The sequence below is a fragment of the Trichosurus vulpecula genome, chromosome 1 (assembly GCF_011100635.1).
Source record: "Trichosurus vulpecula isolate mTriVul1 chromosome 1, mTriVul1.pri, whole genome shotgun sequence".
NCBI classification, from domain to species: domain Eukaryota; kingdom Metazoa; phylum Chordata; class Mammalia; order Diprotodontia; family Phalangeridae; genus Trichosurus; species Trichosurus vulpecula.
In genome coordinates, this window is record NC_050573.1 from 348,944,446 (window position 1) to 348,960,276 (window position 15,831).

Here is a 15,831-nt window from a genome sequence, read left to right on the forward strand (position 1 = left end):
TCTCTCTTCTCAGTAGCTTACTGATCATGATACCCATCACCTCCCTCCATCTCTCTCCAGTCCCCTGGCATTCCGTCTGCTACTAATAAGCATTATTCTGTTCTGGCAAGATTTTTGTTCTGCCTTCATGGAAAGAGTCACTGCTGCCTCTGACTCTGGGTCTATATCAGTGATGTTATGTTTATGTTAATTTGTCACACCATAGTTATGCCATGGAACTATACATATTAATCTACAGCTCACCTGGCCACATGTCTACAGGCCTCGAAAAAGGTTTATGTTTTTACTACTCTTAGTCAATAGTGCAATTCTCTCTACTTTGCCTTTGTACCATCTGACTTAGCACCATCCAAGGCCACCCTTCCCCCTTTCTGGGGTGCATATGAGTACAAAGAAAAGGCAAAAGGCAGAGAGAGGAACATTAGGAAAAACTTGACCCAACGTCAGCAAAAGCAACAGCACAGTCTTGCAAAATGGGTTACCGACCACCCTAAAAGCATATTCTAACTCTAAGTACAATATACATTTATTAAATTCCTACAACTTGCTATGGGTTGGGGGAGGTTATAGGTTTAGATGGGCATGATTTTTGTCCTCAAGGATTTTATAGTATAGTATATGAATAAGTTTCCGGCAGAGTAATTATATACAGTATTAATAGATGCATCAAAGAAGTGCAAACAAGCTGTTGTTCATACTAATTTATGATGTATATATATATAAGTGTACTATGTTAGAGGACCTGCCAGTGATAATAACTATCTCTTCTCTCTTTTTTTCTGAGATAAATGAGCACTTTCATTTCTTTGCTTCACAAATAAACTGGCTTTAATAATTGTTTCCTGTGAATCAATCAAACAGACCAAATCACATATCTTCATCAGACTCCTCTGACTCTTCTTTGGCTTCCATCTTGTCTGGAAGCAGACACAGCAGCAACTAGAGTAGCCACTGCAGAGGCAGATACTGCAAATGTTGAAATATCAGCCTCAACCTTTTTAGAGGGTGGGAAAGTACCGTATTTCCCTTTTTCGAAAAATTTGGGGTCCTAAAACTGGGAGTGTCTTATACAGTGGTTGTAGATTTTTTTTCACTTGCATTTCCTGCTTTTTCGCACTTGTTGTCTTTGCCTTCATTGTTTCTCATTTGTTACCAGTATATTAGGTTATATTTTACCACGTTCTGTCCAGAAATGGCTCAGAAAAGATTTTCGTACAGTGCTGAATTCAAGTTAAAAGTGATCCAATTTGCAAAAGTGAATGGAAATCGTGCTGCTGAACGTAAGTTTGGTCCTTCTCCAACTGAGAAAACAATCCTAGACTGGTTACGAGAAGAAGAAACCCTACTGAAAATGCCACAGCAGAAGAAGGTCATGAGAGGCAAGAGTGAAGAGATCAACTATAGGAGAATCTTGTACATGGGTGAAAAGATCCTGGGATAATATCAAGATTGAGATCATTGTCAAGTCATTTAAGAAATGTGGCATTTCAAATGCCATAGATGGACGTGAGGACAAGGCAGTATATGCAAACAGTGATTTGTCATCAAACACAGATGAGGACAAGCTAATGGATGGGAGTTTTGACAGTGATGAGGAGCTGTATGAATTTTATGATGAATAAAACTTGAGTTCAATAACTTTATGTAGTACATTTTTTTTTCAAATTTCAGGCCCCAAAATTAAGGTGTGTCTTATACATGGGTAAATATGGTATATTCAGTCTTCACAGCTATAGTCAAGACCTGTTTGTACCCATTCATGCTAGAGTGGAGTACTGATGAAATAATTAGGTAACCAACCTGCAGACAGATGCTGGCAACATTGCAAAGACCCTCTAAGAATCAAAAGCGCAAAGTCTCCTCCATGATGTCCAGAACTTCAAGGTTGTAGATGCTACCATTGTCAAAGACCTGCAGAATAATCAGCCCAAAGGAGAATGGGGAGATGTTCAGCATGTTTAATAATATGGATTTACTGGTGCCCACTTTGTCTCCAGTGTTAATCAGTACACATCACTCAAGATTTTGATAGTGCCCCTGGAAATCTTGGTGGTGATACCGAGAGCCTGGGAGAAGAAAGTCTTCCTGGGACCCAGACCAGTGTTCTGGGCTGGTACAGTGACATCACAGGGAGTGATAGCACCAGAACAGGTGGCAGGTGGCACCTTATTGGCCAGTAGCATATCTCTAATCTCACTCAGGTCTTCCTTGGTGAACACAAAGCCCACATTCCCCCAGATATGAGACAGCAATTTCTCCAGAGCAGGGTTGTTCTCTAAATGCCCATGAATTGATTTGTGCATCATGGGTTTTTTTTTCCTCTATCAACACTGCAGCCTTCCCACAGGACATCTGGATCTGCTGCATCTGCTTGGAGCCCATGTTGCCTACCCTCACAACGAAGAACTTAGGATAATCATACAAAGGTTGGATGATCTTGAGGAAGTAATTTGATTTCCAGGTACCTCTGTCTTCCCTGGACATCTCAAACATGCTTCAGGGATTTTCACATGGGGTTTAAAGATGATGTCACTCACACAAGGCTTCCTGAAGGGAGCAAGTTCTGAATTCAGTGGGAAACAATCTCATAAAGTAGCTTTAATAGTGAGAACAAAATGCGGCTAAGAAACTTAATGAATTTAGGAAACAATGGTAGAATAACTTCTAGCCATTAAGAATGATGCATTGGGCAGCTAGGTGACACAGTGGCTAGAGTGTCAAACCTAGAGTCAAGAAAACCTGAGTTCAAATCTGATCTCATATATTTACTAGCTATGGGACCCTGGGCAACTCACTTAACTTCCATCTGCCTTGTTTCCTCATCTGCATGATGGGGATAATAAAAGCACCTCCCTCCTAGGGTTGTTGTTGTAAGGCTCAAAAGAGATAATAATTGTAAAGTGCTTAGCATAGTGCCTGGAACGTAGAATGCACTATATACATGTAAGCTATTATTATTATATCCAAGGAGGCTATGTGAGAGTGGAAATAGCCATGACTTAGGATTCAGAGGACATAGATTCAAACATTTCTCCAGATGCTCATTACCACTGTGATCCTGGACAAGTAACTCAACTTCTCCATTTCTTCATCTGTAAAATGAGTGGGTTAGATGAAATGGCCTCTGGTCCCTTCCCATTCTACATCTATAATCCTATGAACCAAAACCTAAGCTAATCTTAAAAGTCAATCAATAAAAAACAAAGGCACTTCAATGATACAAAACAGATTGACAGCAGATCCATCTGTGTCTTTGTCATATGTACATTATTCAACTGGGGGAGAGCAATTGAAGGACGCCATAGAATATTTTAATGCTGTTCTTTTATGAGTGCACCTATTTTTAATACCAGAAATTTCTGCATTCTGTGAAATATAGATAATATGTGTGTTTGTGCATACGTGTGCGTGTGTGTGTGTGTGTGTGCGTGTGTGTGTCTGTGCATGATGTTGTACCCAGTGTTAGATGAAGAAAGCTCAAAGTTTCCAAGTTTCCCTCAGTAATGTATGGGAAAAGCAAATTTCAGACACTGAGTGATTCACATATTCTTTCCACCAACCCTACTTCAAATTGCCTAAAGCACAGCATCTTACAAAACATAGGTATTCCTTAAGTATTTGTTGAAAGAGCAAAAGAATGAAGGAAATTCAGGAAAGCGCATAATTAAGAAGGGACAGCTAGGAGGTACAGTGGATAGAGGGCTAGGGCCTGGAGTTGGGAATGCCTGATATCAAATCTGGCCTCAGACACTGACTATTTGTATGACCCTGAGCAAGTCACTTAATACTGCTTGCCTCAATTTTTTTCATCTGTAAAATGATCTGGAGAAGGAAATGACAAATCACTCCAGTGTCTTTGCTAAGAAAATCCCAAATGGGTCACAAAGAATTGAATATTACTTAAATGACTGAACAACCTCAATAACAACATATAATTAAGAACACAGAGAACTATAAGGTCTTATCTAAAATAATTATGATGCATCTACCATTTCTAGCCTGGCATGTATTACAGGGATAAGTTGGTTATCCAAGTTTAAACCAGAATGGCTGCAAATAAAGGCTATCAAATGCAAACCCCTCATTTGCTTTAACTCAGCTGCTTCCATTTCCTTCTTATCTCAGCCTAAAAGAGTGTCACCCCTTTTCAAGGCTAATTATTCCACTTGTATCTTGTGCCAATCCCCTCCCACCTCCTCAGAGACCTTTCTCTTTCAATTATCCCCACTCTCAAATTCTTCAATCTATTCTTCTCTGCTGGATCATTTCCCTCTGTGTACAAATACGACAATGTTCCCTTTAAAAAAGACAAAAACAACCATAAATAATAACAACAACCCAAAATCCTTCCTGTGGCTTACTACCCCTGAAGTTTTTATCCTATCCCTCTGCTTTCCCTTAACTCTAAATACATTTGGGCAGCACTTTACAATTTACAAAGCCCTTTTTAATCATTCTGCTATGTAGATGGCTAAGGCTGCTTTGCATGGTGGATGGAGTGCTGGGCTCACAATCATAAACACCTAGATTCAAAGCCCAGCCCGTCTCTGACAACTGTGTGATGCTGGGCAAGGCACAATGCTTCAAGGTGCCTTTGCCAAATCAATTAAGCTCTGTGTGCTTGACACAACTGCCTAGGACAAATGGAGTTTCTACTAAGACAGACAGGATGTGGTCCAACTTGTCATCTCCCTGTTATTGAAGGGAATTTCCACACCTCCACACCAGATGTTTCAAACTCTAATGAGAGCAGTTTTTCTTGTATTAGATCATTTACTGGTGACTCCCCGACTTCACCCCAATCCCTGTCTATCCCAAGCTGCAGTTAAGTCCTTCCCAGTTGTCTTCAACTGAATGCCCTGCTTGAACTCAACCTCCACATGCCCAAACTTAAACCCATTAGCTTCACCAAAATCCTAATCCTTCTTTTGAATTCCTTAACAAAATAAACAAAAATACCAGCATACTTCCAGTTACAGAGACTCAGAGCCTGACTATTATGCTTGATTTCATTGTGTTCTCTACATCCTAATCCAGTCAATCACTAAAATCTGTTTATTGTTCTCTTTCCCAACATCTCTCCCATCCACCTTCTCTCTGTTCCTACCGCCACCATACTACTTCAAGTTCTCATCCTGCATTCGAGGCCATTGCCAGTTGTTCTGACCTATGTCCTGCCGCTGGACCTGCATGGCTCTAGGGGAGAGAGTGAAGCTGATGATTTTTGCACAGCTCTGCTCCACTTCAATTCAATTCACTTGTCAAGTCAAGATATCATCCTCCTAATGTAATTGGTCCTCTTTTAGAAGGAAAGATGAACAGCAACGATTGGGTTCTCATTACTTCTTGTCTACATTATTACAAGACGCTCATTACCAGTCCTCCCACCAGATTGATATTATTGATACACAGGTCTGATAAAGTTACACAAATCCAGCACAATCCAAAAGTTTCAATGGTTCGCCATTGCTTGATGAATAAAGTATAAATCCTTTCAGCTGGCAATAAGGACGTTCTAACATTTGACCACAACCTGCCTTTTCGGTCTTATTTCCCACTACCTCCCTTAATGCAATAGTCTCTGTTTGAACCAAAATGGACAATGCAGCCATTTTGAGCCTCAGCATCTCCCAGGTGACCTGGGCAGGAGAAAGTCTTCTCAGAAGGGTCATTTGTCCTGCCCCATTTCTTCTCCCTCTGTCCTAACACATTTTCTACGTTTAGATTTGAGAACACCAATCAAACCAATACCATTGCTACTGGAAAGGCTGAGATAATTAATGCATTGTCCTATGAATCCACTCACAATCTCTGTGACTCCCTAGACCAAAATTCCCTCTCCTGCTCACCATTCCCCTACATGTATTGTTTCTCCCTGTTAGAATGTAAGTTCTTTGTTGATAGCGATTGTCTCACTTTGTATTCCCTGTCTCTATTCTGAGCACCTGAAATCACAATTCCGGGCCCTCAGTAGGCACTAAATAAATGCCCCTTATTCATTTGAACTCTAAAATTCCTCTAACCACAATTTCCTCTCTTTCAATGTCTCCTTTCAATGTCTCTAATACCTCCTAAAACTATTCTTCATACTCATCAGGTCCACCCATCTCCCATCTTTCCGTTCTCTATCCTGTCCCAGGCTCATTTTCCATCCTCCATTCATGCTCTTGACTGTAAGCTTGACCAATTCAACTCTTAAGTATTGGCTAGCCTTAAATCACTTCCCTCCTTCTTCCATCATCATTATCACATTGCCACACTCTGACTCTAAGCTATCCCTTACTATCAGTTATTCTCTACCTCTACTGGAGTACTGCTGAGGGTTATTGATACAAAGTATGATATCTTATGGACTAGGTTCAATGCACATTCATGTTCTCTAATCCCAACTGGGCTCCCAGTGCTTCCTAGCAACACTTTTATTCTTCCTTGATTAAGTCTCTATCACACTCTTCACAGCAAGCCAGTCTCTCTTCTCAGAGCTCCTAGATAACCTCTTCCACCTCCCATCTCTTCCATAAAGGACCTCACTTTCTACTTTATTGTGAAAATAGAGGCCATGCATAAGTACATTCTTCTCTCTAATCCAAGCCTTCAAATCCCTATGTATAATTTCCCATTCTCGTCTCCTTTGATCTGGTTTCTGATTTGTTTGTTTTTAAATGTGGTCCTTCCTCTTGGCAAGGCCAACCTCAATGTAATCTTAAACTAATCCTCCCCCATCTCAAACAGTCAATCAACTGACATAAATTGAGTACAATTTAGCATCATGCCTGTGACACAGTTGGTGCTTAATAAGTGTTTATTAATTGATTGATTAATGTGCCAAGCACTATGGTAAACTCGGGATACATAAGTAAAAAATGGTCCCTGCATCAAGGAATTAATATTCTAATAGGAAAGGGAAAACATAAATAAGTATATACAAGATATATACAGAGTAGATAGAAGGTAATCTCAGAGAGGAAGGAACTAGTACCTGGGGGAGGATCAGGAAAGGTCTCCTACGGAAGGTAGGGTTTGAGTTGAGTTGAAGTAAGCCAGGAGGCAAAGCGAAGGAAGAACATTCCAGGAGATATTCAGTACAAAGGAAGAGGGACAAGAGATCAAGAGTTATGTGTGAGGAACAGGTCAGTATAGCCTACTCTTCCAAGAGTTTGTCCCTTCATTTATTCCTTTGTTTTAAAATCACCATTCTCTTCATATCCACCAGGTTTATTCCATAATATCCATAAACATACCCAAGTTTCTCTCAGCCTACAAAACAAAACAATTTGTTTTAAACCCCTTAACTTAACCCTGTCATTTCCTAAAGCTTTTTTCCTCGGGCACCTCTCCCTTTCACAGCCATACCCTTTGTCTTTTCTCTTTAGTGTTTTATTTTTTTCACCTTCTTCTCTTCTAAATCTTTTACAATCTGATTCCCAATTTCACAACTGGAATAAATTTCTCTCTCCAAGATTACAATGAATTTCTAACTGTAAAATCTAACAGATTTTTCTCAGTCTTTATTGAACTTAATCTCTTGGCAGATTTTGACACTATCAGCCAACCTCTCTTCCTATGTGCTCTGTTCTCCCTTCATGCCACTGTTCTCTACTGGTTCTCCTCCTATCTGACCATCAGTATCCTTTGCTGAGACATCATCTTTCTTACATCCATCAGGCCTACCTCAAGGCTCTGTCCTTCTCTTCTTCAATGATTACATCAATTCCCATAGGTTCATATCTCTGTGCAGAGAATTCCTAATTCTATATGTCTAGTTATCATCTCTCCCCGGAACTCATCCCACATTACTATTTTCCTACTAAGCATTTCCAACTGTCTGTTTCATAAGTAGGTATCTCAAAATCAACATGCCCAAAACATCATCTCCTCCACATCTTCCCACCAAAGACTCTCCTCTAAACTTCCCTGTTTCTGATGATTGCACCACCATGTTTCTAGTCATCTAAGGCCAAAACCCAAAAGTCTTCCTTGATTCCCCTCTCTCCCTCCACCTCAAGTCAATCTTCAATGAACAAGTTATTTAATTACTTTTTACTAATAAGTCATGCCAATTTTAACTCTATAACTTCTCTACTTCCATCTCTTTCCTTCTACTTGGATAGCCTCTCCCCTACCCAAGTCAGATACTCAATATTTTTTTCTTGGCCTATGTGAAAGATTTTTAATTAATCTCCCTGTTTCTTATTCTCTCTATTCAATTTATCCTCTACATAACTGCAAAACTGATTTTCCTAAAACACTCCTCTAACAATGTCATTTCCTTACCCATAAATGGTCAATGATTCCCTATTGCCTTTAAGATACTATGCAAAATCTTCAGTGTGGTACTTAAAACTTTGCATAATCTAACTTCTATCTATTCTTCCAGTCTTATTTTGCTTTTCTCCCTTTCATGGATTCTGTTTCCAGTTAAACTGCATTGGATCTGCTCTTCCCTGTTTTGTTTTTTGTTTTGTTTTGTTTTTGAAGGAGGAAGGCAGGGCAATTGGAGTTAAGTGACTTGCCCAAGGTCACACAGCTAGTAAGTGTGTCATCTGAGGTCACATTTGAACTCAGGTCCTCCTGACTCCAGGGCTGGTGCTCTACTCACTGCACCACCTAGCTGCCCTGCATCTGCTCTTCCCCATAGACAACATCCCATTTTTCTCTTCTGCCCTTTGTATAATCAGTTTCCCATGCATCTGCTCTTCCTCTCATCCTCATAGACACCATATCCCAAGTTAAGCTTAAAATGTTACTTCTAATACAAAGGAAATTGCAAAAAGTTGTTTAATATCGTGCTTGGAGGGTAGGAGTAAAACAGTTGTTTATTTTATGAAAAACACATAAGAAAATGCCCAAGGAAAATAAATAGAAAAAAAAATGCCTATAACTATGCATGGACATTGAAACTGCAGCATCATATAAATTGATTGGAGGCCTTAGGCCACAGAGAAGAGTGCATCCTGGCATCAGAAACGTCTGCGACAATCTGTGGTGACAATTAGAGGACAAGTTCTTTTTGACAATCAACCAGGAAGTGAACTCTATCCCTGAATGATTTGGGAAGATTTCACAATCCTCAATGTGATGAGCCTCCTCCCTTCTCATTTGTGTCACTTTGATATTAAGGGAATCATTTGATAACCCTTCCTATAAACGTCCTTTAAGAATGGTTTTTCTCTTGGTGAAAGTGAAATTGAAAACTCAGATCTCATTAGGAGCAGCTGCAACAGGAGTCTGTTAGCAAATATTTAACAACCAGTTCTCTGAAAAGGCAAGACACAGTTTAAAGTTTAATCTGAATTATTTACATTTTCTTCATCAGTTTCTTAAGTCTAGACAATCAATAAAACAATAAATCAAGCCCTGCTCTGTCGCATTTGCAGATTTCTGAGGAATAAATTCTCACACTGAAAATGAAACCATTGTCTTGAAGCCAACTACTGAGAAGTTGAAATTTCAGACTTTTGTAGGAGTGTCTAAGCCACCTGGAAGTTTTACCGTACCCTCTCTATTCAATTCAGTAAAAATACCCTAATCTATAATGGCAATATGCATACCTTCAGGGTCATTCTGGGAACAAAATTAGAGTGTTAATAGGAATGAAGTAGGATCCAAATTAGTTATGAGGAACCTCCTGGTTTACTTCATAGACTAAACAAGATAAGATAGAAGCTGGGTAAGCCAGGGAAATGCTGTGAGTCAAGGATCCCAGAAAAGTACACTTGCATGTGAGTAAAAAAGCTGAAGAAGTCCTCGATCCAGGTCCTTCAACTGTGGTCATGCCTGTGCAAGAGACTTTGGGCTAGCAGCATGGACTTGTAGCAACACCTAGTGGCTTACATGAGACTGCCCTGGGGAAGCACATGGGCAGTGCTTAATCACCCAGGTGTCTTTGAGGCTCTAGTGCTCATGCAAGGGAGATGCTCTTGTGGAGAGGCAAAAGCCATATTTACTGCAACTAAATCTATTTCCTCTACTTTCTATTGTTACTTCTAACCCGAATATTCAAGAATTTCTCAGAAAATAGAACAATTCTTTTTCTTTCAATTTATATACAATATCCAAAATTTATTTCTTGATATTTCCATTAAGAATCATAGAAACAATTTTGAAATGTCAGAGCTCTTCCTAACGTTAAGGAAGGAATAATTCACCAAAAGTGCTAAGACAGAGCTTGAAACAATGACTGGACATAAGCAAACTCTCTCTTAAAACTCTAAATCTCCAGATAACTTATTAGGATATCTCAGATTCTCTGGTAGGATTCTAAGGTTAGAATTGTCTACAGATTGGCTCTGTCATGGACTTTAAGTTTTAAGCCTCTTAGATCCCATTTGGTCATAAATAAGTTACAGTCTCAAATTCATCAAAGCACTCAAACCTTCAAATAGCTCCTGCTAGGTGAGTAAGCTAGGGAACAATTTATATCCTTTGTTCTCCAGAATAATAAAGTATCACACATAAAAATGAGTGTGTGTGCTAAGAATAAGTCAGAACAGGGCAGCTATTTTCATTGTACTCAGGGAATATAGTAAATGGGCCATTTTAAGTTCATCTATTATACATGGAATTTAAGCATATTTTTGTGTTTAAATTACAGTTTCTCTGGGCCTTAAAAAAAAACCACAACCAACAAAGGTAGCAAGATGATTGCTTCTCTATATAAACATGTATGTGTTATACATTATATATATATATATATATATATTTCACATGTATTATACACATATGTGTGTATGTGTATACATTCAGACATACACAGGCATACACAAAGATAGATACAAAGACAGATGCATTTAAAGATGTATAGTTAGATGAATGATACTTTAAAAAGAGGAAAAAAATTTGTGGTGAAAAAAAGTCAACTTTCAATTGTATTTCCTAATAGAAGTAGAAGCATGAACAAGCCAAAACTTATTACTCTATATTTGACTTCAGAGTGTGTTTTTGAACTCATGTTACAATGAAAATAAAATATTCTGGAACCTAAAACCTACTGCAACTATCCCCTTTCTTCCATCCTTCTTTTTTCCTTCCCCATTTTGGCTTTAAATTTTTCTGCAACACATCCTTCCCTTGGAACCAGGGAAATAATTAAACTTATTTCTAGACACACAAACTGTGTTGTGAATTTTGACCCAACCAGTCAAGTTTGATTGTTTTTATAACAAGAATGGGTGATGATGGCAGGACAGTTGGAATGCTGCTACACCGGTAACTTCAAACTAATAAAAGAACCAGGAAGAAGCCTTCACCTCCATAGGTGGTTCCTTTCTGGATGATTTATAGAAGAGCAAACATTAAGATCACACAGGATGGAAAGGTGTGGAAGGGTTGTAATCTGTACTGGTCAAGGGAGTACCCTCGACAGTGAGATTAAGTACTTGTTTGTATCTTATTTTACAAGTCCCATGCAGGCTTAACTTTAGTGTCCTGGTTGCAAAGACTGAGGTTGCAATTAGATTGATAAGAGACAAGCAGAGTGGGTGATGATGTTAATAAAAACTTAAGTGGTATTTACTTTCAACATATAATAGAGAAAATAGATCTTACAAGTGGAAGAGCTCCTAGTCCAGTTTTCTCGTCTTTAAATAAATGAGGCATTAGTATTTTTATCTGATAGATGAGAAAAATGTCTCAAGATCACACACGGCTAGTGAGTTATTGATAGGGACTGAATCCCAAATCTCCTAGCTAATAATAACATTACTCCTTCCTCTATGCTTTATTGTTAATAATTGATAACAACAATGGAGCCGCACAGCTTAATACTGGGTTGGCTTCAATGTCTAGAAGACCTGGATTCAAATTCCACATGTGTTATAATACACTGGTTGGATACTGCTGGGCTAGTTACTTGTTCTCTTAATGCCACTCTTATCCCATCTAGGGGTGAGATAACTTTTGAAAGACTATAAGTTGGAGAATATTTGCTGAATTGCATTGGTAAAGGGAGTTTCCAAACTGGGAAATTCCTTAAAAAAGTGAAATCACAATAATTTATTTTATGTAATAAAATATAGGGCTTTTGAGAATGTGTGTGTTGGCATAATCCTTTATATCCACTGTATACTCTCAGATATAGACACTCCCTCCAATGGTAGAGATCAAAACCCATTTCTTCTTTCTCCTGTGTGATTCTTGTCCAGATTCTCTTATAAATATTTCATAGTGGCTTTACTCGGTATTTCTGATGTCTTGCCCCTAGATCATTTAACATTCTAGAGGAAGAGTGAGGTATTCTAACTGTCAAGTCTACTCTCCCTTACTCTTGGTGATAACTAGCTCACCTTGTTTTCTGATCATATGCTTCTGGGGTGATATATGCTTAGAAGCATCATGGTGTTATGGATCAAACACTGATTTCAGAGTCAGAAAGAGCTAGCTTGAGGTCCTACTTCTGACAAATATTGCATGTTTAACAATGGGCCATACGATAACTAAATCAAGGCTCTCAGACAATTCTCTAATACTGTAAGTCAATAAATATGTATTAAACACCTGCTATGTGCAAAGCACTATGCCAGGGGTGGGGAATCTACAGCTTTGAGGCCACATGTGGCCCTCTAAATCCTTAAGTAGCCCTTTGACAGAATCCAAACTTCACTGAACAAGTCTCCTTAACAAAAGGATTTGTTTGGTAAAACTTATACTCAGTCAAAAGGCAAGGACCTAGAAGGCTATGTGTGACCTGGAGGCCACAGGTTCTCCAGAGCTGCATTATGCTAAGTGCTAGGAGCACAAAGAAAGGCAAAAGACAGTCCATACTCTCAAGAATCTCGCTGTCTAATGGGGAAGTCAATTTGAAAACAACTATGCAGAAACAAGTTATATGCAGGATAAATTGGAGATACTCAATAGAGGGAAGGCATTAAAATTAAGAGGGATAGAGATAGACCTTCATGTAGAAGGTGGGATTTTAGCTGGGATTTAATGGAAGCCTGGGAAGTGAGGAGGCAGAGAAGAGGAAGGAGCATCTTCTAAGTATGGGGGATTGTAAAGGCAATCAGTGCATAGAAAGATCTTCCCCACCCATTTGAGTGGGCTTCAGGGGTGGGGCTTTCAGGGTCCTGGGGGGAGTGGCTAGGACTGGAGCCAATGGAAGCCTGTGGTGGCAGGAGCTTGCAGGGCCAGGAGTTGGGAAGATTCATTTTCTTGATTTCAAATCTGGCCTTAGATACTTACTAGCAGTCTGACTTAACCCTGTTTGCCTCAGTTTCATCATCTGTAAAATGAAATATCTCATTTGAAAAACAACTGACTTGGAAAATAAAACAAGAAGAGATCATTTAAAAATTATTGGACTACCTGAATGCCATGATCAAATGGGGGGGCAGGGAGGGGGCCTAGACATCATCTTTCAAGAAATTATCAAGGAAAACTGCCCTGATATTCTAGAATTAGAGGGTAAAATATAAATTGAAAGAAACTACTGATCACCTCCTGAAAGATGTCTCAAATTGAAAACTCCCAATATTATAGCCAAATTCCAGAGCTCCCAGAGAAAATATTGCAAGGAGCCAGAAATATCATGGAACCACAGTCAGAATAACACAAAATTTAGCAGCTTCTATATTAAGGGATCAGAGGGCTTGGGATGTGATATTCTGGAGGTCAAAGGAGCTAGGATTACAACCAAGAATCACTTACTCAGCAAAACTGAGCATTATCTCTCAGGAGGAAAAAATGGGCATTCAATAAAACAGAAGAATTTCAAGCATTCTTGATGAAAAGACCAGAGCTGAATAGAAAATTTTATTTTCAAATACAAGACTCAAGAGAAGCAAAAACAAAAAAGTAAAGAGAAAAAAGAAATCATAAAGAATTCAATAAGGTTAAACTGTTTACATTCCTCAGTTGGGTATAGAAATCAATCTTACCCTGTAGGAAATAGTAAGGGAAAGGGATAAGAGAAGGTGGGATTAATAGAAAGGGGGCAGATTAAGTGAGGCAGTAGTCAGAAACAAAACACTTTTGAGCATGGCCAGGATAAAAGGGAGAGAACAGAATAAATGGGGGGGGGGGGGAGTGAATAGAATGAAAGGAAATATAGTTCATAATTACAACAGTGAAAGAAAATTTACAGCAAATATTTCTGATAAAGGCCTCATTTCTCAAATATATTGAGAACTGAGTCAAATTTATAAAAATAAGAGCCATTTCCTAATTAATAAATGGTTAAAGGATATAAACAGGTAGTTTTCAGACAAAATAATCAATAATCCAAGTAATAATCTATAATCATATGGAAAAAACTATAGTCATATGAAAAAATGAAAAAAATGCTCTAAATCACTATTGATACAAATATAAATCAAAACTCTAACTGCCTATCGGACATCTCAATTTAGTTGTCCTGTGATCTTAAACTCAGCACATCCAAAATTGGATTCATTATCTTACACACACACACACACACACACACACACACACACATGTTAAATACTCACTACTTCTGAACTTCCCTATTAAATATTGAAGGCACTGCCATCCTCCCAATAACCCTCATTCCCAGCCTAGGTGTCATCTTCAACTCCTCACTCTCCCTCTCTCTCAGCCCCCAAATCTAATTTGCCAAGTCCTAAAGGTTTTACCTTCATAACGTCTCTTGCATATGCCCCCTTCTTGGCTCTCACACAGCCACCACCCTGATGGAGGCTCTCTTCACCTCATACCTGTACTTTTGCAATATCCCTCTAATTGGTTTCCCTGCCTCTAGTCTCTCCCTACTCCAGTTCATCTTCCATTCCATTGTCAAAGTGACCTTCCTAAAGTACATATCTAACCATGTCACACACACCTACAATAAATTCCAGTGGCTCCCAATTACCTTCAGGATCAAATATAAAATCTCCTTTTATGTATTCAAAGCCCTTACTAAACAGATACCCTCTTACTTTTCTAATCTTCTTGCATCTTTTTCCTGCAATCCAGTGACACTGACTCCTTGCTGTTCCTGGCACAAGATACTTCGTCTCCAGACTCTAGGCACTGTCACTGGCTGTCCCCCATTCTAGAATTCTCTCCCTCTATATCTCTGCCTCCTGCTTTCCTTCATATCCCAACTAAAACCTCATTTTCTGCAGGAAGCCTTTCCCAATTACCTTCTATACATCTTGTTATTCGCATATTGCCTTTCCCATTAGACTGTGATCCCCTTGGGAAAGAAGTAGTCTTTTTTCCTTTCTTTGTATCCTCTGCCCTTATCTTAGTGCCTAGTAAATAGCAGACAATTAATGAATAATTGTTGACTTGAAATGACTTGTCCTCTGATAACAGAGTCTATCCCTAGGGCCCATCCTGTTGCCTTTTCTGTTGTATAGGGTTTGTCAGAACTTGAGATCCACTGACTTTGAGATCCCAAAGTCAATCTCATTCCACAACGAGGACTCACAAGAGAGCTTTAGTAAAGAACTTTTACTGGTAGGAAATTCTTCATGCCTTCCATCTCTCCTCAGGGTATAGCATAAGCAGTTGTTGTCCTGTCCATGAAAATGTTTCATATATTTGAATGTGTCCCCTGTCTCTTTTATATCTCTTCTTCACAAGTAAAAATCGTAGTTTCTTCGATTATTCTTACTAAGCCCCTTTTTCCAACCCTTCTGTCAACATGGCATTCTCCTTAGAACAATCTCCATATTGTTATCATCCGGTTGTAACGTACTAAAATCTAGACCTGTCTCTAGTTCTCGGCAGTGCTGGCAGGTCTAGGTGGAGACTTCGTCAAAGTAGCTGAGTGGCAGTGTCTAAGCCCATTTAACCTTGATCACCACAAAAGGGTGTGTGTGGGGGGGGAGAGTCAAGGAGAAAAGGAGGGGGGGATGGCCCTTGGAAAAC

General features: G+C 39.1%; 1 pseudogene; it reads right to left on the bottom strand.

Moving 5' to 3' along the window:
• Nucleotides 1-849: 849 nt before the first annotated feature.
• Nucleotides 850-2,484, bottom strand: LOC118834945 (annotated as a pseudogene).
• Nucleotides 2,485-15,831: the final 13,347 nt, after the last annotated feature.